The sequence below is a fragment of the Tenrec ecaudatus genome, chromosome 2, assembly GCF_050624435.1.
Source record: "Tenrec ecaudatus isolate mTenEca1 chromosome 2, mTenEca1.hap1, whole genome shotgun sequence".
Lineage (NCBI taxonomy): Eukaryota > Metazoa > Chordata > Mammalia > Afrosoricida > Tenrecidae > Tenrec > Tenrec ecaudatus.
This window is the reverse complement of record NC_134531.1, coordinates 239,487,435-239,514,419: the sequence shown is the minus strand read 5'-3', so window position 1 is coordinate 239,514,419 and position 26,985 is coordinate 239,487,435. Positions and strand designations below refer to the sequence as shown.

Genomic DNA, 26,985 nt, shown 5'->3' with positions numbered 1-26,985 from the left:
TAGCAACAGTTTTTATTTTTAACTATTTCAAAGTGATTTCAGTATTAGAACACTTTGAACAATGTTCTATATGATTTGACTTCATGTAGTAATTCTAATTTATTAATTCATATTAATTTTAGTAAGTTATCTCTTCAACATAATTGAATTTATGTGAGAAAGAATAATTCTTGATAACATATTTTTGCATATTCTATTGCATAACAACATTATAGTGTGACACAAAAATGTGATGGCTTATTTAAGATAATTTAATATTTAAGTTAATTCCTGATCCCAGATGAGGGCTCTAGAAGAAAATAATTAAGAGATAGGCACATCTTTGATAATACTAAAAACACTTTTTAAAGAGTGAAAATGCATTGGATTTGATTATGAGACTAATAATCTGGATTTCTAATTCAAAGAAAAGGGACAGAATAATTTTTGGTGGAGAGGAACATAGGAACTTTGTGGTAGACAATATGCCCATCAATAGATATTCAAAACTTCATGGTTTAGGCATTTCAGAGTGAAAGACTATAAAATGGAACCTTTGAAACATACAATAGCAACAATCTTCTCATTATATCCTTGCATGCTCTAAGAGAAGTATAACCTTGTCTTCATTAGATTAAGATATATATATCATTTATTAGTCACATAGGTATGAGAAAGTTGGACTTAACATCACAGATTCAGGCAACAAGCCAGCAGCATTACATACACTAAAATGACATCCACATATACCAAAAGCAGCATATTAGAATGGCAAAGAGTCTAACTTTCTGAAAGAGAGGCATGGCTGACAGCGAGAGGGTTTTCCCCCTGAATATCTACAAAATTAATGGATTAAGTCAACACAATTATTTATTAATACATTATTTATGCATAAAGATTTATCTGAGTTTTTAGAAAAAGATATAAAATAGAGTGATTACTAGAAACAAATATGACTACCTCACAGCAGTGGGGTTTTTGTTTGTTTAGTAGTACTAAATTATAGTGGGTTTGGCTCTTCAATAATGGTAGATATATGTAACCTGATTTTTCAGTGGATGAGCACGATGATACTAACCAATGGCTGATTGGTTCAAATGCACCAATCGATCTGAAAGAGCACAATGTTGGCAGTCTGCTTCCATAAAGTTCATGGCATTGGGAATCTTATGGAAACGTTGTACCTTGTCCTATGTGGTTTCAAGGAATGAGAGTGGTTCAATGACTCTGGGTTTATTTGTTTGTATTTGTTTGTTTGGTTAAAGTGGCTGTTTGGTTGCTGGGAAGCAACAGCAATGTGTGTATAGTGGCTTGGACTTAATGGTGATAATTCTGTGGAAGGAAGAACCTGTTTTCATACAGATCACAGCAAATAAACCCCCTGGAACAGCTCTACTGTAAAACATGGGATGGAGTGGACCTAAGTCAGAACAAATTTGACAATAACATATTTAATAGCCAATACTGCAAAATAAAAATAACCGTTATAGCATTATGGACTTGTCCAAGAAGGAAACCTACATTTAATTTACATTCCTTGGTGAATTAACACTATAGTAAACTACCAGTAAATTCCACGATTTGCACAGGGGTGTGCAGCCAGTGATAGTTGATGTTTTCCATTATTCCCAAAGCCTGAAATTCAGGTAAGAAATCCATACAACAATAGTGTACCATTAACTGGACTAAGGGCCTGGGTTATTGCAGTTTGTCAATAAGCCTTCCTATAATCTTCATGTGATTTTCTTCTGTATATAATCCAGCTTCTGTGAATAACTGCTCAGCAGACAGATAGAATAAATATGATGAGAGGAAGCAACCTTGACAGACATCTTTTTTGAAATTAACCCATACAGTATCCCTTGTTCTGTCCCCACATAGGTCTCCTGAGATCCATGTAAAAGTTCTGTGTGAACACACTGAAATTCCAGAACTCCTATTTTCCCCAAGGCTCTCCATAGACTATTTTGATTGACAAAGTCAAATGTCTTTGTATAGTCAGTAACGTACAAGTAAACATCTTTCTGGCATTCTCTGCATGCAGCCAAGATCCACTTGACACCAGCAATGATATCCCTTGTCCCAAGTCCTCTTCTGAGTCTAGCCGGAGACTCCGATAGCACTTTTTTTACTGCTGCAATCATAGTTGCAATTTTTTCCTTGTGATATTAATGATATTTTTCTTTAGTTTGAACATTCATTATAATATTTTACATTTCTCTAGCTGCCCTTTAAAATTCTCAACTCAGCTCTTTGTCATCATCTTGTTTCTATTTGCCTCAACTACTCTATTATTAAGACAACTCTGAGTGTCTTCTGACATGCACAGTGACCTTTTATTGCTTGATTTTTCTAATTGACCTTTTACTTTCTTTATGAATGATATTCTTGTTGTCCTCTCAGATCATCAGATCTTCTGTCATTGGCTTCATATCTCGAATCTGTTCTTAAGATGTTCTTGAAATTCAGGTGGGATAGACTCAAGGTCGTATTTTGGCCCTCATGGATTTGTTTTCATTTTTGCCAACTTCACCATAACTTATGTGAGCAATTGATGCTCTGTTCCAAAGTTGACTGCTGGTTTGCTTTTAATGACCGATATTGAGCTTCTCCATTATCTCTTCCATCAGATATAATCAATTTTATTTCTGTGTATTTCATGTGCATAGTTGCTGTTTGTGTTTTGAAAAAGTTATTTACAAAGAACCACTACTGCGTCTTGCAAATTTCTATCATGTAGTCTTCAGCTTATTTTCTATTATCAAGACCATGGTTGCAAGCCACTTTGTCTTCCTCTTTGCTTGCAATGTTTGCAATCCAATCTCCAGTAATAATCAATGCATCTTTATTCCATACTTGATCAACTTCATACTGAAGATATTGGTAGAATTCTTCAATTTTTTCATCCCTGGCTTTAGTGGTTGGTACATAATTTGCATAATAGCTGTATTGATTGGATTTCCTTGATGGTAGATAGATATAATCTTATTACTTACAGCATTGCACGTCACGAATGACTGTGAAATGTTGGAATAAAGGGTAAAATGTATCCTCAGGGAAAAGGTTGAATTTAAGAAAAATAAGGAGACGATCATTCCTTCAAGACATAGCAGAGTTGATATTAAATGTGAGCGGTGGATTAGTCGGTCTAATAAGGCTATTAAAAAGGCAGTTAAGATGTTGATGTAAAGGGCGGGCATATGATAATTATGAGTTTAGTTATAATCTAATGAGTTGAAATCATTAATTTTCATTAAACTAATTAGGAATTCAATTCAATTCTAGGCCTTTTTGGGTTAATTCATAGGCAAGGTGCAGTGATAAGATGACTACTTAAAATAAAGCTATTACTTATATAAGTATGAAGTTGCCGATTGAATAGCTGAGGTTAGGGAGAGGAGAAGAGCAAATTCCAGATCAAATAAAAGGAAGGTAATAGTGATTAAGAAAAATTTTATGGAGAAATAGAGATGGGATAAGCTTACAGGGTCAAAGTCACACTCATAAGGACTGGGCTTTCTCCATGAATATTTATTTAGGTACTCAGAAAGCAATAATCACAAGGATGGTGGCTAAGAAGGAATTAATAGAGTGATTATGTCATTGTAATTTTATTTCTCTTGATTGTGTTATTACCAAAGTAAGCTGTGATTTTCTGATACAAAAATTGCCAATACCAGTCTGTGTTACCAGTCCATATCACTAATGCCTAGCATATGGATCTCTATATGTTCCATTTCTTTTTTTTTACCACATTCAAGTTTTCCTGGATTCACCTTGACACATTTCCAGTTCTGATTAATAGTTGATTTTTGTAGCTGTTTCTTCTCACCTTTAAAAAATTAATTTTATTGAATTGTAATCAACACACCATATAATGCAATAGCTTGATCATATTAAGAAAGGTGGTGCAATTATCAACACAATGATTTTAGAACATTTTCTTTCTTCTTGTACCCATTGGCCTGGCCTTCCCACTTCTCCCACCCTCCCCTTCTGTGCCCTCAGGTAATTGCTTTTTCAGTTACTGTCTTCATAAATTCTGGATTGTCCATACATGGAAAAAAAAACATGTAAAACAAGGACAAAGAACAGAAGGGAAAACAAAAGAGCTTAGCATACTAATCATATAAAACAGCGAAAGGCCTAAAAAAAGGCCTAAAAAAAGACCTAAAAACAAATGATGTTTAAAATTTAGGATCAATTCCAACTGTGCCCAATGGATCTAATGGCAAAGTATTACATTCCAGTTAAAGTACAGTTTCTAAGAACTGTTTATAATTCTCTTTTTCTAATATTGGGGCCGTTCACATACCTAGTCTGTAGGCAGTGGGCATTCACTGGGGATTCAATCCACATAGGGACTCTGCATATGGATGTACTGCTTCTACTATCATCCATAGGCTTCCACAAATTGGGTATTTAGAATTTAGGCACTGGTGCCATTCCTCCTCTAGGTTTGGATCTTATTGTTTACAGTCCTTGGCTCACACGTGCTGCTGTATTTCTTCTTTATGGGATTAGGTTGCCACTTAATTATATGGCTACCTGTTTTGAGACAAGCTATTTAGACCCCAGTTGCTATGTTTCCTGATGGGCACCATTCGATTTGCTCACCACACTTTGCTGGACATTTAGATCTTCAGTGATCTCATGAGGATGATTATTGGGTAGGACTATATAACAAGAACTAATTATTTTGGGGTTAGGGCTATTCTCAAATCCATTCATATTCCTATGATTTCTATATGGCCCTCTTTCATCTTTGGAGACATTTTTATCATTTTTTGTAGCACCTCATAGATGATTCAATGAGACTTAGGGTAATACTATTGATGGCAACACTGTTATAATAAATTCTAAAACTTTGTTGTGCAAAGGATCTTATTCATATGTAGGGCATTTTAGTATCTTGTGTTAGTATTAGATATAGCTTTCAGTTTAAGACATGTTGAATGTCTACTTCCTTTTTGTTTTTCTAACTCCAGTTCTTTGCACATTTCATTATATTTAATTTGTTTTTCTGAGCTGCCCTTTGAAATTTTCCATTTTGCTCTTTGATTTCATCATTTCTTACATTTGTCTTAGCTACTCTACAATTGAAAGCAGGTCATAATCTCTTCTGACATTCACCTTGACTTTTTTCCTTCTTCCTTTTTTAATGCCCTTTAACTTCCTTGATTAGTGATGTTCTTGATGTCCTCCTGCAGTACAGCAGGTCTTTCATCATTTATATTCAGTGTGTCAAGTCTGACCCGGAGATGGCCTAAAAATCCAGGTGGAATATATTCAAGGTTATATTTTGATTCTTGTAGAATCATTTTATTTTATTTAGCTTCAATCTGAAATTACATATGAGTTATTAGCAGTGCACTCCACAATGGGTCCTATGCATGATTTTAGCTGTCAATATTGATCTTCTGCATTGTCTCTTCCCACAGACATAGTCAATTTGATATCTGTGTATCCCACCTGGAGAAGTCCACATGTTTATTTTAATGTATGTTGTTTCAAAAAGGCATTGATTATAAAGAAATTGTTGGTCTTAAAAAATTCTCTCATGTGACCTCAAGTTTCATTTCTATTATCAAGGCCACATTTCTCAACTATTGTTCCTTCCTTTTGTTTCCAAATTTTCAGTCCAATTTCCAGCAATCATCAATTTATTTTGGTTTCATGTTTGATCAACTTCAGATTGAAGATATTGGTATATATATATATATATATATATATATATATATATATATATATATATATATATATATATATATATGATATTGGTATGTGTATATATATACATTTAAAATATCTGCCTCCCTACAATTATTTGTTGGTTCATAAATTTGAATAATAATTATGTTGCCTGGATTTCATTGTATGCAACAGATATTACCCTATCACAAACAGCATTGTACTTCAAGATATATATATTGAAATATCCTCTTTCACAATGAATGAAATGCCATTCTTTTTGACAGTTCAATGCCAGCATTGTAAACCATATAATTTTCTAATTCAAAATGGCCAATACCAGTCCATTTCAGCTCACCAAAGCCTACAGCATTGACTGTTATGTATTCCCTTCTATTTTTTATAACTTCCATTTTTCCTAGATTCATACTTCATTCATTCCAAGTACGAATTATTAATTGATGATTTCAGTTGTTTTGTCTCATTTTGAGTCATGTCCATCAGCTTATGAAGGTCCCAATGGCTTTATTCTCACAGACTTTATCCACGTGATTATAGTTGACATTGATTTGAGAAGACAGCTCCTCCTCGATAATATTTTGACTACCTTCTGACCTAAGGGGCTCCTCTTCTGGCACTGTTTCTTCTAAATATCTGCTTGTATTTATGAAGTAGCAGTATCTGTTAATATTTTGATGCTATCCATAACATATTCAGTGACAATTTCCTCTTTTTTATTAAATATTTTATTAGGGGCTCATACAACTCTTATCACAATCCATGCATATACATACATCAATTGTATATAGCCAATCTGTACATTCTTTGCCCTAATCATTTTCTTTTTTTTTCTTTTCTTTTTTTTACATTTTATTAGGGGCTCATACAACTCTTTTCACAATCCACACATATACATACATCAATTGTATAAAGCACATCCGTACATTTTTTTGACCTAATCACTCTCAAAGCATTTGCTCTCCTCTTTAGTGACCAGCCTCCTAGCTTCTTCCTAATCTGTTCTGAGATTGGGAGCTCTGCTGAAACTTGTTCATTTTGGGTTGCCTTGCTGGTATATAAAATACAAGTGATATAGTTCCTAGTACCAGAGCAAATCACAAGGCAACACAATGGAACAAACTAACAGACAATTGTAACATAAAGAGTTACAGTCTTTCAAGTCCTAAAGTGGATGTCTGTGACTTAGAACCTAATCAATGACAGACAGTTTGAACTTGTACTAGGACAGAACACACAAGTTTAAAAGGCATATAGAGCAAACAGCCAAAACAACATAAAGCTTTCAAGTTTCCAAATATATAAATGCTGTTCTTGGTGGTTTTTACCACTCCTGTGGGTTTCTTAATTCCTCGAATCTCACAAAATTTACAGAACAGATTATATTCACTATAATTATAACTATAATATAGCAACACAACTCCAAATCCTGTTTCCACTAAGTTGATTCTGATTCATAGAAACCCTAAGGGATTCAGTAGAATCGTCCCACAAATTCCCAAAGCTGCAAATATGTATGGCAGCAGACTGTCAAATCTTTCAGCAGTGGAGTCACTCTTTTGAACTGTCAACCTTTCAGTTTGATGCCAACCTTAATCACTGAGCCACCAAAGCTTTGTAATATTGTTTTTAAAATGTCTATAAATGAAGAGGAACATACTACTAAGTCTGGGAAGGCTTACAGCACTGTCTATCAATGTACCTGCCACTGATTCATAGTAATCCAGGTTTTCTATAAACTATGAAACTAACAAACTTCCACATTGAAAAAAAGTGTTTATTGGCTTCGTGCAAAAATCATGCTTGTGATCTCATTGTACAGTCATCAGCAATAGATCACTGAGAAAGCTTCAATGATTCAGCCAGATCCCTCTTCCTGTCTGAGTTTACTTGATCAGGGGGATTCTATGAGGCTTGCCAAGTGATGGCCACTGAGCGAATTCTGACTCATAGCAACCCCAAAGAACAGTGGAAATAGCCTTCCAAGGCTGTGATATGTATGAAAGCATCTTTCTCCCACAGACTCGCTGTGGTTAGCAGTCCTAAGTACTCCCTCGGGCTTGGTCAGCCCCTGCTAATTTGCACACTTTCTGGAAATTTTAGATGTAAACCTGTTACTGTGGAATCGCAACATTTATTTGAAGGAATCCATGATAAAGGCCAAACCATGTTCTTTATTATAAAAATGAAGCATAAAATACTCCTTTCTTTCACTTTCTATCATATAAGGGCCAGAAGCCAGGGTCAGGGAAGGGATGTTACATTTTGAGGACAGAGCAGAGGAGGTTCAAAACTAAGAAACTAATATTGATTAAAAGTAAGAGTTACTTAGATAAGCTATATTTTTAATGAATAAAGAAAAAATAAATGCCAATAGGAAATAATATTTAAAGTGTCAAAGAAAAGTGTCATAATTTTTATTGAACTATCTGTTGCCAAAGACATGTCCTCTGCTAAATAGTTGCATGATGTTCCTTATCATGGAGTGTGCTTTCTCACACGTATATATTTAATGTTTACAAATGAAAATTACAGTACACAGGCGTCCAGAAGCATGATGTATTTTAAATTTATTCTGGAATTCCAATATAGGTAAACCTAAAAGTCAAGAGGTATCATATTACACATATTTTGTGAGTGCTTACTTGCTAAATATACTGAGCAGGCAAGATCCATTGGAAAGTGGTAAAATTGGGTTTTGAAGTACACAGGTATTTAAATTTTAGAGTTTGCTTTCTAACATCAGCACATATTTCCTGCAATGCATTTAATACATTTAGATTATTCTACTGCCTTAATTCCGTTGTCGAGAGAAGTCATAATTCCTTTATAAATATGAAGTCTTGTGTGCATGCTCCGTTTCACCAGTGCATGAGAAAAAGCAAAGATGAAAACAATTTAATTTGTCTATCTTACGCTATTTGCTACAACACATGAATATTTCAAGAGAACTTTAGATTTTTTTTCTTTTTCTCTTTTGATTTAAACAGGGGAGAGTGCGAACACAGTTACCCACTACCAAGTTATGCAGTCGAGCTTTCCACACTTGGCAAAATCACAGGGTCAGCACATCCGGAATGCGATGGATTAGTCTCTCCCTGAGAAAGCCACCTTTGTGATCATGGTGTCTCCTCTGACAGGTAAGTATGAACTTTAATTTTTTTACATAAAAGAATAATTGCAATGAATTTCCCACTTGTTTCAGTAGTTTTCTTAGTCACACTTTTAATTACTTTATGTGGTTCCATGAAAAACTCTATATTAAACAATAGACCAGGTAGAATGATGAGCTAGGGATCCATGGCACTCCTTAATAGTGTGTGTTCTCATTTATTCCTTACACACAAACCCGTCCTAATGCTTTAGACTTTAAATTATTCTCTATAATTTAGCTTAGAAACGTTTTACCAATTTGTTTAGATTGCTTTCATTGTTAGATACTATAGGGTCAACTCCGACTCATAGCGAAACCATGCACATTGGAACTAAATGCAAACTTATTATTTCATGGTTAATATATGACCAGGGAAGTATTAAAACACAACATTGTTAGTGAGGTCTGCTAAAATATGTAGTAATATTTTTTGCTTTGTAAGTGTTGAAACTGTCCATGAAAAATATCGTGGCGTGAAAAATGTAATTATTCAGTACACAAAAAAATTAAATATATATTTATAAAGAACTATAGTTATCATACTGTGATCCATCATGTGGTAAAATACCTATTTGTTTCATTTGTCTTTACTTTCTTTCATGCGATAGAAATGGAACACTGACAAATATTCATATGAAAGAAGAAAATAATATATAATTCAGCTTTGTTAAGGTGTCAGATTTTAATTAGTTTAAACCTGGTTGTATGTCTTTTTAAAAGAAATACTGCCATAAGCTATTGGACTTGATGTCTAAAAATTAAACTAATTTTTAATTCAATCTATTTTCCATTAGATTTGAGTATTTTTCTAAAGACATATTTTGATTTTGTTCAAACAAGCTCATAGACTCAATATGATTTTTTATTTTAATGATACAGAGAAAAAACTTAAAATAATATAAGCAACCTTGAAAAAAATTAAGGCATTTTTATGAAAATTTTAAAAATCTAGCTGATTAAGAGTCACATAGCTCTGAATTATAGAATTCATTTTCCTCCTATTGTATGATATAATTATACTGACATCATATTTATAAGTTTTAGATAAATTAGTCTTAAGTGTGTTCTTTGTTAATTTAGTTGACTGTGTCACCCAGATTTATATTTCAATGCACCTTATAGAAAATCAATAAAGTCATGTCTACCTGGAGAATAATTTATCAGGGATATTGCATTTTTAACTGCACATGAAAAATGTGCACAAATGTTGGATCCATCAAGTTATGATAAAATACTCTATAAATGTAGGGTAAGATATTTCTATTTTATTATCATTATGGAACTAAGGTTTGACTTTATTCATGTCAGCAATAGGATTTTTTCCATAATACTGCTTTTAAGATAATAAGCAATACATTTAATGTAGTAGACTTTAGATCTATCCACAATAATCATGGTATCCCATTTCAAATAAATATTAGATTTTTAACTATATTAGTATTAATTTTATCTGTCAGTTGAGGTTCTTTTTCCCCAATCACTGTTAAAATGTAAAACAGCATTTGTTTTGACACTGATAAATTTGGTAAATTAAAATATCATTCTCAAATATTTAATGTCAAAAAGCTATTACATTGATTATATTGAATAATCATATATATACAGAAACTAAGTTGAAAGTGAAGTGTTTAGTCATATAATTTAATTCATAGTTTATTCAATTTATTAATACAATTTAATCTAGATTTGGCAATGTAGGCTTATTTTATTCTAAATCAGTTATTGATATAATATGTCCTTACTTGTAAGGGCCTCTGTGTATGTCATACACACATATAATTTATATTTCTCATACTTTATTCATAGTTTACTCATTAAATATATTCATATACTTGAGTCTTAACTTGACAATGTAGACTTAATTTATTCAATAACTCATTTTTTATATATATCATTATGTGTGTGCCTCTGGGTATGTCCTAGACTTACACACACACACACACACACACACACACACATGCAGTTGCAAACCTATGTATACAAATAAACACATTCCTTTCAAATTTATTCCAACTCATGGTGACTATAATAACAAAAATATACCTGACCCATTAGATTTTCTGTACTATAATCTTTGGGGAAACAGCTCATCAGTCCTTCCGTCTATAGTAGCTTTGGGTACTCCCAACTTTCATCTTAGTAGTTGAGCAACTGTGTCACCTATTCTGTTAATAGATTTGTCAAGATTATCTCAGCTTATGGTGACCTATGTGACAGGGTAGATTTGACCGTAGGCTTTTTGTAATCTGCACAAAAGAGATCATGTCTTATTTCTTGCAACCTCTTATTGGTGTGCTTTCAAACCACCCACTTTTCAACTAGGAGCCAAGCAGTTCACCACTCCATCACCAGTGCTCCTTCTGTGTCACCTTGAACCTGTATACATATACATGTTCAATACTCATGGTGAAGAAACAAACAGGCAAGGTTCTATAACTTACAAAAATCTACTTATGAATATATTTCATGATACATCCTGAAAGAGTCATCCTGGCTTAGAATTTGGCCCAAACAGAGGAGAAAAAATTCTTATTTTACTGACTCTCCAATCATTTATGCAAGCTTAATGTGAAGTTCCCATGCTTTTTCTACAATGCACTGGTACAGATATTGGAAAAGCCTGAAGAAGAAGTTACAATTCAGCTTTGGTATGACTGTAAAGCTGTGTAAAGTTAATTAGCTCTGATCAGAATTCACTAATCAGAGAATTCACATCATCACACAGCAACTCAAACTACTCTACAATTCTTGAAACTCACTTTGTTGTTCTGTTTAGGTGCCGTGCAGCCAGTTCCCACTCACAGTGATCCCAGGAGCAACAGAAGAAAACACGATTGAACCCTTCTCTATACGGTTGTCATGTTTGACATCATTGTTCACTTTGTCTTGCTGAGGATCTTCCTGCTTGTTGATTAATCTAAATTTTATGTGCTTATCACATTCATACACACATAAATATAGATATTCTCCAGCTGTTTTGACAACTGAAGCCATAGTTGATATTTTAACTCATCTTTTTACTAGTGATTTTCACTACATTATACCTCAGATATTAAAAATATATGGAATAGGATTAGTTGAAAATCTCTTCCTGTGCAATTCCTTTAAGTTAAAAGAACAGTCAGTCCTGTTATAGTAATTTGATTTACATTCATAGTCATACCTGTAGAACTATGGTCCATAACGTTTTTTCATCAGTAGCATCACTGCCTGTGCTCAAACACAACAACATTTCAGTTAGTAGGTTAGCACAAATTATTTGAATAATCAGGAGTCTAATGATTTTTGAGCCAACTAAGATATGGTTATAAAATTTTATTTATATATATCACTGATTAAAACAATTATAGGAATCAGGCAACAGAAAAAGTTAGTTCTTGTTAGATGAAAGAAATAATAAAAAATTTTAAATGCTTTGTTGTCTGTCCCAAATAGAATTCCACTAATCCAATGGTGTGTATTTCAGTATCGAAATGATCTGTACAGGAGATTTCAAAATTGACTTGATAGCAATTAACAATAGTATTCATGTAAATTTTAGCTTGCTTTTTTTAGAAGTGAATACAAATCCTTTGTAAGCCTTGAAGAATTTAACACATTGCTCAATTACTTAGTAGCCATATAAAATCATTAGTAATATAAAATTTAGTAATATATAATATTACATATTATAAATTATACAGTTATATGATATATTATATAAATTAAATATTTTCTGGTACACTTCTAATGATATGAGGCTATTTGTTTCTTTTAAAGTTAACACTCTCAGAATCCTAAGGAACGGTGCACTGTCTTGCAGGATTGATACGATTTGGAATCTACTCCATGGCAGGGTTTTAATTTCTTTTTAATCCTCCAATATAGTGTGAAAGCATTTTGAAAAAGCAGACTATATGTGGTAGTTACATAATCTGGTGTCAACTTGTGAAGGAGTGGAGTCTAGCCTGTCATTCAGGTCGCAGCTTGATGACCTCATTTGGAGGCGCCATGGAGATAAATAGCTCACTGGAGGGCCAGATGCACACAGACTCTCTCCTTTGTCTTTCCACTGACAAGACACATGGAGCTACACTGGAGCCCTGGAGCTGGAGGAGCCATATGGAGACCCCTGCCAGGCTGCCGTGCTTCCATTGCCGCTGGATCCACAATACATTCCACCCACTGGCCTGTGATCTTCCAGCATTCAGCATCATTGCACGTGTGGCATGAGTCTGAAGAGGAATTTATAAGTTGATATCACACATATGGGCTAATATCAGACTTACAGATTGATATGGACTGGACTGCAATGTTTTCTCAATATGCACTTGAATTTTGATACAAAACTCTCCCTTACACACATTTAAGTCTCCCTGGATTTGTTTCTCTAGTCTACCTGAACTGACACTATATTTAAGATGAAATATATAACCAAATATTAGATTAAATTAATGACCACATTTCTGCAATTTTACTTGTAGAGTTTTATTTGTTTAATTTGTATTTCTAATTGAAAAACAAGGTTAAAATTATTACAGAGCTGTATTTGTTGCTGTTGGGTACTGTCAAACAGCTCCTATTCATAGCCACCTTATGTACAACAGAAGGCAACCTGTTTGGTCCTCACAACCACTGTAATGTTTGCGTCTGTGGTTGTGGCCCGAGTGTCAGCCCATCTTGTCAGTGGTCATGTACTTGTCCTTGCTCCTGCACTTCACCAAACACGAAGAACCTTTCCAGGATCAGGTCTCTGTTGAAAAAAAATGCCCAAAGTACATGAGATGAAATCTCCATATAGCTGTATTTAGGGGGCAAGTAAGGTATCTATTTATGTATTGATCTGATCAAGGAATAATTCCTAATTCCTGCTACATCAAGTGTTCCTTTTTCTTAGAATAAGATAGAAAAGATGTTACATTGTCTCACAAAAATGCAATTATATTCCCGGAATAACTGACTACATATTACTGAGAACAAGATGTGGCATAATCAAGATTACAATGGTCTCTGCCTGATAGTAAGGCTGTTTGAGACGCTTGCCCGTGGCTAGAGTGGATCTGCCAGCAGCTTATAAACTGTTCCTTTAAAATCATTATTCCATATATAGAATAAAATTATCATATATATTTCTTAAGTACCATGTGATGATATTAATCTCAAAATTTTTTGAAGATTTATAGAGACATCATTTTGAACTGTCACAAAGCCCTTCAGTGTAGTATTGTTAATGCTGTTTTAATATTCCATTATCGGAGCTACAATCAATTTCTCTCAATGTTGCTTTTATTATGTTTCCTAGGATGCTATTTGTGTCTAGTTTATATTGATATTGACATGAGGTCTAGCTCTATCAGCGTAAACAGTATTACTGTTGTTCATATAGTATCAATTTTTGACTAGGCTGCACTCCAAAACCCTCATGATTGGTCCATAATTCTTTTGAGTAATGAGAAACTTCTAGGAACAAGCTCATTGGATAAGGTTCAATGCCCTTTTGATGACACACACTAAATTTTTTCAAAAGTTATCAACAAGTTTAAGTCACTTGACTATTATTTACTCTATAAAGCCAGATAATGGTTGCACATCTCAGCGAAAGCATTATCTTATACTTACAAGGAATGAGAAAAATAAATAAAACATGTATCTTTCATATGCTTATGCATTTATGGCACAATGTATTTCACTTCTTTTTGTTCTCGCTGGTCTCAGGTTTTCTTTGAGACTAAAAACATTTCCACTTACAGTCTTTATTGCTGAGTCTTCCTCAGATCTGATTTCTTTATATGACAATGCCAACACTATGCACGTGAACTCTCCGTTATCTTCCTGCCGGAAACTGACCACATAATTCACGTGCATGCAAACTTTCATCCACTGTTTAAATAGGAATGATTCCCAAGCAAATTATTTTTTACTATTTTGAATATTGTGAAGAGTAGATTGTGAAAATGGCTAAACATTTTACTGTTAGTTGAAAGCTTGATATTCAAATCTGCCCTGAGATACCTCAGGAAACAGAGTGGACAATATGTATTCAAGAAGGGACCACTGTTTAAAACTCTATGAATCACGTAGTATGGGAAACTCCAGATACATGGGGTGGCCATGAGTTGAAATCTACTTGATAGCAACTGACACTAATGAGCTCTTGTAGGAGGTGGATTGAAACCTTAGCTCCAACAATGGGCTCGAGCATAGGCACAATTGTGAAGACAATGTGGGACCAGACAGTGTCATTCAGCTGTGCAAAAGATCACTATGGTTGGAACAGGTTCAATGCAGGTAACAACAACAACAACAGAAATACAAACTTTGGATATTAGAAGAGTCAGTAATCCACTGATTGGAAAAGAAAGTAGCTAAAGGGCTGTGAGATCTTGAGAAAATAGGAAGCTTCTCTATTCAATTATTTAATTTAGAAATGCTGAGAAACATTTTAAATTGTAACATTGAAGTTGTTTTATTTCGTTACCTGGTGTGCTAATTCTAAAAGTGATCTAAACATGGCACTGCTTGTAAGGAGATACTTAAAAATATGGATGCAAAATTAGAATTAAAAACATTGACGTAAAAAAGAAATGGTGTAAGAGACATTTTCCTAAGCAGTCTAAATTACATATAAACGTACTAATAATGAAAATAATATGGGTTTAGAATGATAGAATTATATTTAGACAATAATAGAGGTGATTTTTTAATTCATCAATATTTGACTCTTAAAAATTTGGAAAAATGAAGCAGGAAGGACCAACCAATAGAATTATAGTATACATTTTCCTAAAAAATGTTTAAATTATTTTTAATCCATGTTGTTACCATTGAAGACATTAACAGAGTAAGTATCTTACTATGATTCCAAAACTCATCAGAGGTTGCAACCATTTAGTGTTTTACAACTCGTTTTCATTTAAAATAATAATCATGTAAATTTTGCAGCATCACCGGCTGGGTGAACTACTGCGTGTGCTATTCCATCAGTTCCCGGAGCCTTGTATGTGGCTCATTCCTTTGGTGCAGCTTGAACTCCTTCTGTCAGCAGCATTGTTTCTTTTTCAGAAGCCACCTTCCGAAATGGTGGGATGTTGACTAGTTCTTTTTGGTACAGTGACTCTGTATATTCATGTTGTTTAGATTAGCATTCTAGTAGCAAATAATTAACAGTGTCAGACTGAAGAATTTAGTAGATTTCAAGTTTCTTCATCGTGGCTTTAATGATTCATATGTAAATTTTCATAATAATTGTATGTCTTCAATTTTGGCACATAGATATTATCTGATCACATACAGTATTGAACTTCATGATGGATTTAAAATAGTCTTTGATGAATTTAATGTTCTTCCTCTGCAATTTATTATTTTTTCCAATAAAATAGAATACACAATTTTTCAAATAATAATACCCCCATAATTGTCCATTTAATTTCATTATATTCTAGGTTACTTTTCAACTGAAATCTTCTTGACCATTTTAATTCAAGAAAAAAAGGTAGTTCATAACGTTAAGGTAGCAGTGCTTTAGAATTCAAAATGGGGAAATTCTGCTAGATTGTATTGAAGGACCTAGGGTGATCCTGCAGGCTTATGAGGGAGTTGTATGAAAATTTAAAACTTCATTGGTGAGATTAAGGCCAGGAAAGTTGGGAAACTCTCCCCACCTCTGCCCCATCATAAAAATCCACCTACTTCGTTTTTGAGCTCTCAAGGGCTGTCCTTGGACAGCTTCATTGGCAAACCTACCATGTCCACTCTACCATGATTACTTCTTTATCTTTTTACCCCAAACACAAAGAATACTTCAAAAGAACACAGTTTCTATCTCTAGAATATGTCAACATTCTCTTTGGTCAAAGAACACATAATTTTGTTTTTTAAATCTTTTTATTGGGGCTCATAAGGCTCTTATCACAATCTGTACATACATCAATTGAGCAAAGCACACTTATACATTCGTTGCACTCATCACTCTCATAATTCACCTTCCACTTGGGTTCCTGGAATCAGCTCGGTTTCCCTTTTTCTCCCCCCATCCCCCTCCCTCCCCGATCCCACCCCTGGTCCCTTGATAGTTTATAAATAATTATTATATCTTATCTTACACTCCCCGGCGTCTCCCCTCACCCGCCTCCCCCTTGCCAATCTCCCAGAGAGGAGGTTACACATAGATCTCCGAGATCGGTTCTCCCTTTCTACATGCCCTTCCCTCCTGGTGTCGCCACTCCCACCGCTGGTGTTGAGGGGTTCGTCTGTCCTAGATTCCCTGTGCCTCCAGATCTCCACTGCACCGCTGTACATCCTCTGGTATAACCAGGTCCGCAAGGCAAGGTAGGATTGGGGTCATGATTATTGGGAGGGGAGGAAGCGTTCAGGAACTAGAGGAAGGTTTTGAGTTTCATTGTTGCTACACTAAACCCTGAGTGGCCCATCTCCTCCTCACTACCCCTCTGGAAGGGGTGTCCAGCTGTCTACAGGTGGGCATTGGGTCCCCATCATTCACTCCCCCTCTTTCACGGTGATGTGATTCTCACCACCACCCCACCTTTGATGTTGGAGACCTGGTCTCCTCTGTCCTTCATGGTCACCGAAGTTGGTGTGCTGCTTCCGTGTGGGCTCAGTTGCTTCTGGGCTAGATGGCTGCTTGTTTGCTTTCAAGCCTTTAAGTCCCCAGACGCTATATCTCTCAGTAGCCGGGCACCATCCGCCTTCTTCACCACACTTGCTTATGCACACTTTCGTCTTCAGTGATTATGTGAGGAAGGTGATCACACAATGATTGTTTTTGTTCCTTTGTATCTGCTACATGGAACATTCAACACCTTGTATTCGCTTAGGCCGTGTGCTTCTTCTCTGTGGGCTTTGTTGCTTCTGAGCTAGATGGCCGCTTATTTGCCTTCAAGCCTTTAAGACCCCAGACGCTATATCTTTTTTTGATAGCCGGGCACCATCAGCTTTCTTCACCACATTTGCTTACACACACGGCTGTCTTCAGTGATCATGTCGGGAAGATGGGTATCCTGCAATGGCTGCTTAGCAGGCCGAGGTGCTATTGTATTGGGGAATTATGCATGAGGAGGCCCAATGTCCATCTGCTACCCTACTACTGAACCTATAAATATATGCATATAAATCTATTGCCCCCATAATCATAAATATATTTACATATGTACATGTCTGTATTTAGGCTTCTCTGTATGCACTTTGCCTCCTACTCCTTTCCTCTGTTTCCTTTCGCTTTCCTCCTGACCCATTACCATGTTTAGCCTTCATTCTGGATTCAGTAGTTCCTCTCAGTTACCTTGCTCTTGGTCACTCCTTTCCAGTCCTCCCCTCCCCTCCTTCCTCTGGTTTTGAACAATTCGCTGTTCCCTTGTCCTGTGTTGGGCGACACCTCCTCCCTTCCCCTACCTCCCACGCTCTCATGTCCCTCCAGGACCGTTGGTCCTGTTGTTTTCTTCTCTCATTATTTGTCCAGCCTATCTTGTCTTGGTGGATCTGCTGACGTAGTAATAAGCGCATACAAATGGATATGACTTTGACTGCGCTCAAGTGGCCCATAAGAACATGGCTTTGACAGAAGCAACATCGACACACTGATAAGCAGAAAAGCCACTAACATACAAAATTTACAAGGTAAAAAACAAAACAAATTTTAAAAAGACTAAACAAAAAGATAGCAAATATTAAAAGAAAAATTGCTAGTAGTTCAAGGTCAGTTCGTTGGCCTTTAGGAGTGTTTTCTAGGTGTAGCTTGTGAGGCGCCGCATCCTGGCCCAGAAGACCATCCTTTATACTCCCTCGGGATCACTTTGCTCTGCTTCCTCCGCTGCTCCATTGCACGCCCCCAGTGTTTGCCTCAGTGTGGCGGGGTCAGCTCAGTCGCCCATCCCCCATTGTGTCTCAGGTGCTGTCCCGTGTAGGGCCATGTGTTGGTGCAGGATGTCGTATCTCGTAGTGTGGTCAGCTGAATGGTCCTCTCTGTATGATGGGCCCTTCTAGCTGGTCTATCGACTTTGGGCTTGATGGACCCAGGTGTACTCCACTACGTCCTTTCTCCTTCTTTTGTTTCAGCTTCCTTCTGGATGTGCTGTGGTGGGTCAGTTCCTTTCCCATTCCAGACTATCTATTTTTGTTTTCTGTGGTATTCCCTTTGAGTGTGGGGGTCGGCCTAATTCTGGTTTGGGCCAGCTTGTCGTCCAGCCTCTTTGTGTAGACCTCTGTAGTTTGCGTTGCCCTCCTTGTTTGGTGTGTCGTGTTGGGGTCCGCATGCATGTTCCAGATCTGTGGGGACACAACCGATACTCTCCCCCGGGTGGGTTAGTACCTGCCTCCCCCCCTTACCATCCATTCGGATTCTCCCCCTTCCTGTTCTCCCTCTCCCTACCCCACTACTCCTTCTTTATGCTGGGCTCTCATGTACCTCCCTAGGTGTGGCCTGTCCTCCCTCCAACTATCTATGCTTCCTCCCGTTTATTGTGGGATGGATGTTTATTCTTCTATTTCTGTCATGCTGATTGTACTTACCTCATGGGACTCATGTTGTACCTGTCCCTTTGGGTCTGGCTTACCTCGCTTAACATCATTCCTTCCAGCTCTTCCCATGAAATAACGTGTTTCATGGGCTCATCGGTGCTTTTAAGTGCTGCATAATACTCCATTGTGTGTATGTGCCAATGTTTGCTACTCCACTCATCTCTCGATGGAACCTTAGGCTGTTTCCAAGTCTTTGCTATTGTGAATTGTGCCGCAATAAACATTGGAGCGCATATGACTGGTCGTGTTTTATTTGCTGCTTCAACCGGGTATATGCCCAGTAGAGGGATAGGCTGGGTCATAAGGTAGATCAATTTCCATTTTCTTTAGGTATCGCCAGATTGCTTTCCACAGTGGCTGTACAAATCTGAACGACCACCAGCAGTGGAGGAGGGCTCCTACTTCACCACAGCCCCTCCAACACTTGTTGCTCTCTGATTTATTGATCTGGGCTAGCCTCAGGGGTGTTAGGTGGTATCTCATGGTTGTTTTGATTTGCATTTCTCTTATGGCAAGGGACTTCGAGCACTTTCTCATATGTTTATTGGCCATATTGATCTCCTCTCTAGTGAAAGTTCTTCTCATTTCTTTTGCCCACTTCCTTAGAGGGTTAACTGTTTTCCTCTTTTTGCAGGTCACGATGGTGTTGTAGATTTTAGTAATGAGCGCTTCGTCTGATGTGTCATTACTAAAAATCTTCTCCCAGTCTGTGGGTTGCCTTGTCACCCTCTTGGCAAAGTCTTTCGAGGTGCACAGGTGTTTTATTCTTATTAGATCCCATTTGTCGATTTCCAGTTCATCTGTGTGTGTCCCCTTCCCTGTTGCAGTGAGCCTATGTGCTCCCAGGGCCAGTGCTCTGAGATTAGTCCCGATTCCCTCCTTAATGGTCCTAATGGTTTGGGGTTTGACTTCTAGATCTGTGATACACCTTGAGTGTATTCTTGTGAATGGGGTGAGGTAGACGTCTTGTTTCAACTTTCTACATGTGGATATCCATTGTTTCCAGCACCACTTATTAAAGAGGGCATCTGCTTCCCACTTGACGTTTTTGGGACCCTTGTCGAAGATCAGTTGTCTATATGCTGATGATTTTACTCCTGGGCTTTCTATTCTTTTCCACTGGTCTGAGTGCCTATCATTGTGCCAGTACCATGCTGTTTTGACCACTGTAGTTGTGTAGTAGGCATTAAAATCAGGTAGGGCGAGTCCTCCAATTGTGTCCTTCTTCTTGAGGAGTTCTCTGCTAATTCTGGGTTTCTTCCCTCTCCATATGAAGTTGGTGGTCAGTTTTTCCAATTCTTTGAAGAAGGTTGATGGTAATTGGATTGGTATAGCATTGAACTTGTAGAGTGCTTTAGGAAGAACTGTCATCTTTACTATGTTCAGCCTACCTAACCATGAGCAGGGGAGTGTCATCCATTTGTGAAGGTCACTTTTGGTTTCCTGTAATAGGGTTTTATAATTATGCTTATAAAGGTCTTTAGTATTTTTTGTTAAATATATTCCTAGGTATTTCAGTTTGTTCTTGGCTAATGTGAAGGGTACTTCCCTCTTAATCGCCTCTTCCATGGCCCTGTCCAATGTGTATAGAAACCCTACCGACTTCTGTTTATTGATCTTGTATCCTGCTACTCTTCCGTATTCCTCTATTGCTGTAAGTATTCCAACTGTGGAGTTTTGGGGGTCTTTAATGTATAGGATCATATCATCTGCAAATAACCATAGTTTCACCTCCTCCTCTCCCAACTGGATCCCTTTGATGTCCTTCCGCTGTCTTATGTTGGTAGCCAGAACTTCCAAAACGATATTGAATAGAAGAGGGGACAGGGGGCATCCTTGTCTTGTACCCTTTTTCAGTGATATTGTTCTTGTCTTTTCTCCATTGACTATGATGTTGGCTATTGGTCTTTCATAGATAGCTTGTATGAGCCTGAGGAACTTACCTTCCAATCCTATCTTCATGAGTGTTTTGATTAGGAATGGGTGCTGGATGTTGTCAAATGCTTTTTCTGCATCTATGGATATTATCATATGGTTTTTATCCTTTTGCTTCTCGATGTGGTGTATGATATGTGGTGTATGATATGTTAAACCATCCCTGCATGGCTGGGATGAATCCTACTTGGTCGTGGTGAATGATATGTTTGATGTTCCTTTGTATTCTATTGGCCAATATTTTGTTAAGGATTTTTGCATCTATGTTCATTAGAGATATTGGTCTATAATTCTCTACACCTGTGGGGTCTTTTCCCTGTTTGGGTATCAAAGTAATGCTGGCTTCGTAAAATAAGTTTGGGAGCTTGCCGTTCTTTTCTATGTTATGGAATACTTTGTGGAGGATCGGTGTCAGCTCTTCCCTGAATGTTTGGTAAAATTCTGCTGTGTAGCCATCTGGCCCTGGGGCCTTTTTCCTTGGTAGGTTTTTGATGACACTCTCTATTTCTTCCTTCGCTATGGGTTTGTTGAGGTTCTTGATCTCTGTCTCAGATAATCTAGGGATAGATTGTTTTTCTAAATATTTATCCATGTCTTCCAGGTTTCTGAATTCATTAGAATACAAACCTTCATAGTACTTTGTGATTATCCTTTTTATCTCATTGGGGTCTGTTGTTATTGCCTCCGATTCATCCCTCATCCTGGCTATTGATGTTTGCTACTTTCTATCTTTGGTAAGCTTTGCCAGAGGAGTGTCAATTTTATTAATTCGTTCATAAAACCAGCTTCTTGTTGCGTTAATCCTTTGCATTGTTCTTTTGTCTTCCCACTGGTTTAACTCCGCTCTGATTTTTATTATTTATTTTCTCTTGCTATTGGAGGGGTAGTTCTGTTGACTCTGTTCTAGTTGTTGGAGGTTTTGTGTTAACATATCTGTCATACGCCTTTCTTCTTTTTCATATATGCATTCAGTTATATCAAGCTACCTCTGATAACTGCCTTTGCAGTGTCCTATAAGTTTTGATATGCTGTATGCTCGTTCTCATTAGTTTCTAGAAACTTCCTGATATCCTCTCTGATCTGGACCTAACCCATTCATGTCGCAGGAGATCGTTGTTTATTCTCCAATTGGTGGCCCTTGCTTTTCTGGGTGCCCTCCTATTAATCTCCAGCTTTATGGCATGGTAGTCTGAGAAAGACGTCTGGATAATATCTATGTGTTTGAATTTACTCAGGTTGGCCTTGTGTCCCAGCATGTGATCTATTCTTGAGAAAGATCCGTGTGGATTGGAGAAGAATGTGAAACCTTTTGCTTTTGGATGAAAAGCTCTTTAGATGTCTATCAGGCCCTGTTGCCTAATTACAGTGTTTAGCTCTCTGGCCTCTTTGCTGAGCTTCTTTCCCTGTGACCTGTCTTTCTCTGATAGTGGAGTGTTGAAGTCCCCCACTATTATTGTTGCTTCCGTGATTTCTTCTGTCATTTTTTTAATAGTTTGTTTGACGAAATTTGCCGCGCCATTATTAGGTGCGTAAATATTCAGTATGCTAAGTGCTTCCTGGTTTACTGAGCCTTTGAGCATTATGTAGTGTCTCTCTTTGTCTCTTTTTATGTTTTGGATCTTGAAATCCATTTTGTCGGAGATTGAGATAGCCACTCCTGCCTTCTTGGAGTTACCATTTGCTTGGTAAACTTTCTGCCAGCCCTTTATTCTCAACATATGCTTGTCTGCTCGCTTAAGGTGTGTCTCTTGCAGGCAGCAGATTGATGGGTTATGTTTTCTAATCCAATCCTCCAGCCTCTTTCTTTTAACATATGAATTGAGCCCATTTGTATTCAGAGTGATTATTACTATCTCTGGCTTCATGGTTGCCATATTCTGTTTTGTGTTTTGGGTCTTTGCCTATCTTCCTTCATATCAGTGTACTGCGTTTGAGTGGAGGGTTTCTATCCTGTCCTCTTTTCCATCTGAGACCGTGTTGTCCTGGTACGTGTTGCTGGCATGTTGGCTTCTAGATGGAGATGGGCTATATGGTGCTCTCCTGGTGGTTCTAGTTGGAGCTTGATCTTCTGGCCATAGTGAGTCAGCCAGTATGTTCTGCAGGGTCGGGTGACTTGCAGTATATTTTTTGAGTTCTTCCTTGTCCTGGAAGACCCTTATCTTACCCTCTATCTTAATGGATAACTTGGCAGGGTATAGGATTCTGGGGGAGGCATTTTCTTCTTTCAGTTTTTGGAAGATGTTGCTCCATTCTCTCCTCCTCTTCATGGTTTCTGCTGATAAGTCTGAGCATATTCTTACCTGTGCTCCTTTGTATGTGACTGTCTTCCTTTCTCTTGATGCTCGTAAAATTTTCTCTTTTTCCTCTAAGTTGGATAATTTTACAATTATATGTCTTGGCGTGTTCTTCTTGGTGTTTAGCTTAGCCGGCGTCCTCTCTGCTTCCTGTATGAGAGTCGGATTCTCCTTTGTTAGGTTGGGGAAATTTTCTTCCAGAAATTCCTTTGCTATCTTGGCAGTCGATTTGTGTGTTATGTTGTGTTCCGGTAGACCGATTATTTGAATATTATTCCTCTTCATAGCATCTGTCATTGATCTCAGGCTGTCTTCTGTTTCTTTAATTTTCCTATCTGATTGTTTTTCTCACTTGCTTCGTTTGGTTTGAGCATCCTGGAGTTCACTGAAACGGTTCTCAGCCTCCTCAAGCCTAGATATAGCTTCTGTGACCTTTTGTGTGGCCTCTGCTACCTCCTCTGTTAGTTTCTGCCGTTCCTTTTGGTGGATAGTATTCATCCCCTCTATTGTGGTCTTCATCCCCTCTATTGTGCATTTCATCCCCTCTATCGTTGCATCCTTATTTTGGTTTGCTTCTCTTAGCTCCTGTATTACTGCAAGCAGAGTTCTGAAGATTTCCTTTTGTGGCTGATCTATATCTGTTTCTTCTATGAGTGACGTTAGGTCTGTTAAAGTGCCTCGTTTCTCTGATTATTTTGTTGGGAGTGATGTGGTCTGTTGATTTTTCCTTGATCCTTTCATAGGCCCCATGCTTCTGGGAGACAGGAGTAACCTTATATATGTTGTTGTTAAGGATTCTTTCAGGCGATTGCCTATGACCTACTGTAAGGGTGGGTCAGACTGCTGTGTAGACCAAGTTCCCTGTCGGGTTGGTGACCCGCAGTCCCGAGATGTTTCAGCAGCTGGAGTGGGGGCTGGGGCCTCAGTGGGTGCCCTCAGGCTGCTTTGACCAGGAGAACACATAATTCTTAAGGGAATGGTTAGAATGAAGGAAATGCCTTCAGAAAGGTACAGACCAGGATGGAGGATATAGAAGATATATAGAGATAATATCTTCATATGTACAGATTTTTGTATAATAATTATTTTCTGATTTAGTTGCCATACTTTTTATCTTACCTTCATATTAACCTACTTTTCTCTTATAATAATCTTGATAGATTGATTAAATTCATGGCTACAATTTTACAGATAAGTACACTGACACATAGAATACCTAGAGCTTTTAATATTTTCTCAGTTAATGAGTGATTTAGATTTGAGTGAACATCAGAAATCTGGTTAAAAAGATCAAGAATACTCCCATGACTAGGTTGAATCACACCATAGAACACTCAGTGTGGTAACTCATAATGCCACTACCGTGTCATTGATCTCCTCCTTCAGATTCTAACATGTGGTAAATATAAATTGCTATAGTGTGATATGATTTAGATGATAAGAATACTAAAAGCAAACTTGCTGTGTAAAATCCATATTGTATTATAACATTATTAACAATAAGATTAAAAAAGAGAGACCATGAAATGTAAGCATATTTGTAGGTAACTAATAAACCGAGTGACGAGAAGAGCAGTTTTAATAGTTGCACAGTCTTTATGTAGCAGGGGCCCTGAAAGCTCTGTGGGGAAGCAGTCGGGAGCATAATCTGGACACTGACAGGTAAGAAAATGGAGATTTTCTAGATGAGATTAAATTTAATTTAGACTAAAAATCAAGACAAAACAATTTTCTGTAAGTGCTAAAGGACAGACCGGAAAGTGAAGTGTGACGGATGTGACTGTCTAAAGACCACTCGCGGTAAACAAGGTAGTTTGATCAGTCTCTCAATGGAGCTGGAGAGCACCCAATGACAAAAATGAATGGGGAGAGATAAAGCTGAACACTGAAGCATATTATAAAAGTCATTCATATTGTTATAAAATTATATTCTGTGAGATGCTATTATTATTCTGACTTCCTTTATTATTATAATTAATATTTAAATATATGGAACACGGGTAAATTCATTGTTTTAAAGTGTTGAGTGTCGAATTAGGTAATACTGTTTACTCTTATTTTTAGTCATTTGAGTTAAGTCCAGTCACTTAGTATTTTTGAGATTTTTCTCCCTGTGTCAACATATGTTATTCATGTCCTTTACCAATCTCACTCACATATTCAGTAAATTTACTATTGAATAAAGTCAATTAAATATATATCTATATATATAATGCAAGCCTTGAGAGAAATATTTGAACTAACACAGTAATACATCAAGAATTGAATTCTTTTTAAATAAAGCAGCTACACTCATAGTAAAGGACAGTGCGTTTATGGTCAGTATTACTACCTTAGATGAACTGCATAAAAACTCAATTCAAAATCACATTTACTTGAGAATACTGTTTAGACAGCAGTTAGAAATCACAGTATGTTTACATAGTTAGTGAAGACAAGACCCAGATTCATTTGAAATGACCCGTCATTGCTCAGGTGCAATAATCCTGCATGCACATTGTGGGCAAGCCCAATGGAAAGCAAAGCTCCAATTGCCTAATAAAATGGCGATGAAACCAGTCGGTATTTCCAGACAAATGGGAATGTGAAGAATGTTTAAATCTTTTCTAGAACATGTCCAGATGCTATGTGAATGCATCACATCGCTTGTGTTATGGTTTCATTTCTTTGTCCCATAAGGGCAATACTTCAAATTTCCCCCAGCTCTCACATTTCAAATAGCACAATGCTAACTTGTACTTGACTGCAATTTGTTATAACCTCTCTCCATTGCCTTCTTTCAGCTAACATCTCTCCTCATATTTGGATGAAACATATTTTTCTTGATTTTTTATTCAGTTGGTTAATATTTATCTAATATATACATTGGGAATGAGCATTTCATAGGGAAGACATATCACCATGAAAAAAATATTTATGGATAAGCAAACGATATCACTTTTGTGGACAAGTGTTTTTTTTTTCTTTTCTGTCAGCTTTTATAATTTGGTAGTTATTTACAGGTTGTTCACTATAGCAATTAATCCATTTAAAAATGACTAAGTAACATCAAGAAATAATTTACCGTGAAAAGTTTTCAGTAGGCTAGAATGAATATGTTAACGGAACATTCTGATTTCCGAATGGAAAGGACACCAGAACAGCAGCAACAGAATTGGCAACCACACATGGGACAGAGTGGTGACTTTTGAGCTTCACAGATACACTTCCCTCCACAAGCTAGTCTACCATCCCAAATCACTCAGTTTTATTTGCTCTGTGGAATTTACTTAGGCATCCAGGTTTACTGAATACAGAACCTTCAGGTGTGACTTATAGTAACTACAGTGATAAACCATTTGGGTATTTACTGGAAGCACTGAGAGTGCTTTGCAATACTGCCATGCAGGGAAGAGGCTAGAT

At 36.8% G+C, this 26,985-nt stretch overlaps 1 non-coding gene across 1 annotated transcript; it reads right to left on the bottom strand.

The window, feature by feature from the left end:
- Nucleotides 1-8,675: 8,675 nt before the first annotated feature.
- LOC142441783 (U1 spliceosomal RNA) lies at nt 8,676-8,836 on the bottom strand. Its single transcript, XR_012783124.1, has one exon. It is a non-coding gene; the product is annotated as a U1 spliceosomal RNA (small nuclear RNA).
- Nucleotides 8,837-26,985: the final 18,149 nt, after the last annotated feature.